Source organism: Octopus bimaculoides, chromosome 8 (genome assembly GCF_001194135.2).
Source record: "Octopus bimaculoides isolate UCB-OBI-ISO-001 chromosome 8, ASM119413v2, whole genome shotgun sequence".
NCBI classification, from domain to species: Eukaryota; Metazoa; Mollusca; class Cephalopoda; order Octopoda; family Octopodidae; genus Octopus; species Octopus bimaculoides.
The window spans coordinates 66,670,159-66,673,722 of record NC_068988.1 but is presented as its reverse complement, the minus strand read 5'-3'; positions in this window follow the sequence as shown (position 1 = coordinate 66,673,722).

Here is a 3,564-nt window from a genome sequence, read left to right as displayed (position 1 = left end):
CTTGTGCGGGTGGCACATAAAAGACACCATTTCGAGCGTGGCCGTTTTCGTGCGGGTGACACGTAAAAGCACCCACTACACTCTCTGAGTGGTTGGCGTTAGGAAGGGCATCCAGCTGTAGAAACTCTGCCAAATCAGACTGGAGCCTGGTGTTGCCATCCGGTTTCACCAGTCCTCAGTCAAATCGTCCAACCCATGCTAGCATGGAAAGCGGACGTTAAACGATGATGATGATGATGATGATATATATATATATATATATTGTTGCTACTATGCAAAAGTGTCATAAGTCCAAAAACGTTGCTTTTTCAGCGAACGTAAAAATAGTTTCACCATTCCATTTCTTTTTACATTAGCAACAGTTTATGTTGCTAATGTAAACATTAGCAAACGACTTAATGGCTCTAATGTTTACATTAGCTTAGCAATAATACTTTATTGAGTGCATAAAATCGTAAATATATTCAGCCAGAAATATTTTTGCAAAGCTGTTGTATATGCTAAACCATTGTTACAACACTTAGATAATTTTCATATCTTAGCATCTGAAGCAGCTGGAGATATGATAGTTTGACCAAAAGGACTGGCTATTGCAAGCAAAAATAAATATTGAATAATTCAAATTCAAAATGGCTGATGACTAACAAATTTGAACCAAAATGTTTTCATTCACACACACACACACGCGCGCGTGTGTGGGTGGCTGCCTGTGTTTGTGCTCCTGCCATTGCTTGACAACTAATGCTGGTGTATTTATGTCCCCATAGCTTAGTGTTTGTCAAAAAGAGACTGATAAGTTAAGTATTAGGCTTACAAAGAATAAGTCTTGGGGTTGATTTCTTCAATTAAAACCCTTTAAGGTGGTGCTCCAGCATGGCTGCAGTTAAATTACTGAAACAGGTAAAGAAACACACACACTCATATGGATTAAGGCTACCATTGGTTTCATGTTAAGGGCAGTCCATCAACACTTATCAAGCCTATCACATATCGTCTGCATGACTAAATGCCAATGTTCCAGGGGATAGGCTTGATAATTAAGGGACTTCTCTGAACGTGAAACCGATGGCAACCTTAACCTATAAATAAAGAATTTGTTTAGTAATGCAGTGTTAAGCACTCATTTTCATTGTTCAATATACAAGGTGTCCACAAAGTCTGGGTACATGGGGATTAACGCATACTTTAAGAAATTATTATTTCTTATATTTAATTGTTTATGTTATGATTTTATTTACTCCATGTACCCAGACCTTGTGGACACCCTGTATATATATATATATATATACAATATTAGGATAAAAACTTTATAAGAATTTATCAAGTAGTTAGCGTGAAAAAACCTCATAAGGGGAAAAAAACCCATCATTCTTTCCCATAAATATATTTAATTTATATAAGGGCATTACTATACAGTAATGCCTCATGCTAAGAGGGACTCTAAAAGTCAAAACTACCATAAGCACATTTGTACAAATGTGCTTATGGTAGTTTTGACTTTTGGAGTCCCTCTTAGCGTGAGGCATTATTGTATAGTAATGCCCTTATATAAATTATATACATATATATATATATATATATACACACACACACATACATACACATATATATTCACATATATATACATATGATAGGCATCCATGCAGTTTCCATTTACAAAATTCAGTTACAAGGCATTGGTCGGCCCAAGGCTATAATCAGCACACTTGCCTATGGTGTCACACTGTGGGACCGAACCATATAGTAGCAAAGTGAGCTTCTTAACCATATAACCATACCTGCACATATTTTGTGATATAAATGTGAACATTTTAAAGTCAAACGGTTTCGTATGTTAGAACTAAAGATGGTGGCTCAGTTTAATTTGTATTCAACAAAGTTATCTAAAATCATATGGTGAGTAAGAGAATTCCAAGAATGGTTGAAGAAAACTATATTTTCAAAATGATAGAGAAATGTGAAGTCAGGTAATTGTTTAATTGTTAAAGTCCCAGGTGACCCTATGATCAAAGGAGTTCCAACCATGACCATCTCATTTATTGTTTTAAGATACAGAGCAGCACTCAAAGTGGATGGAACTTGTGAAAGAGGGAGACCCAAGAAGACATATGATGAAATACTGAAAGACAACCTCAGGGCACTGAACCTTATAGTGGACCAACATTTCTGGCACCTTGCTGTATTCAAGAAGACCTGTCTGCCACAGCAGAAGTGTCAATGCCACTCTCCCTGCTGAAGTGGATGATTCTCCAAGAGCCCTGCATTGATGCTCCGTATAAAACATTTGTGCCAGCCCCATGTAAAAGCACTCATGCCAGACCCAGCACACACTGTGAAGTGGTTGGCATTAGGAAGGGCATCCAGGTGTAGAAATCAAGCCAAATCAGACTGGAACCTGATGCAGCTCTCCTGCTGGCTGGCTTTGGTCAAATCATCCAGCACATGCCAGTATGGAAAACAGATGTTAAAGGATGATGATGACGATGATGCATCTATGATCATGATAACCAAAGTGACCTTTCCCTTTTTATGATAGAAAGGTGTAATATCAGAGAGATTGGCTGCTATTTCTAGCTGGTCAGATAACTTCAAAGAGGTGCTCCAGTAGAAATTTATAACACCAGTTTGACACATGGAAAAATTACCCCACCACCATCACCACCCCTCCGCTCTCACTGTTATAAACATATATATATCACAGAATATGGAAATGTTACCATTCTTTACAAGTTTTAAGGTCACAAGCATGTGAGGAGAGAGAACAATAATCAGCTGAGCCATAAGGTATTTAACAAGTCCCTCTGCCGACTCTGCTATTTCCATTAACCTCACCTGACTTAACAATAATAATTATGGAGACATTTTGACTTGGCAGAAAATGAAGTTCTATAATGAAGGTAGTGGTGGTGGAAGTGGTTAGTGGGGGGGAGCAGTTAATTAAATTACACCTCCCACACACACACACCGTCTTCAGTATATAGTATACGTATGTATATATATATATTGAGAATACTTGTGGTAGAATATGTGTTATGTTGTCAGAGAGATAAAGAAGTCTAAAGGAGGAAGAGGAGAGGAAGAGGTGGTGATAGTAGTGGCGGTGGTAGTGCTGGGGTAATGTCAACTGATGCTGAAGGATTGGAGAGAAAGAGGAGGAAAAAGGTGAAGTCATGTGTGGTATTGGTGGGAGTAGGGAAAGAGGGAATAAAAGGAGTGCTTGAAAATTAGAAAAATGGCATGGAAAGAAATAATGACTGAAGGATTACACACATACATACACATACATACACACAAGCACACACATACACATGCACATATACATGCATGCACACACACACACATACACACACATGCACGCACACACATGCACGCACACACATGCATGCACACACATGCATGCACACACAGCAAGATATGGGGACATTGAGCACAGAGGATGAGCAAACATACTCCCTCAGATGTTAGTGTGCATGAATGATTGAGTAAGATGATTTTATTAAAACCACAATGGTTAAACAAAAAGGGGGACAATACAAGGGACAAATGGGGTTGGGGACTTATTGA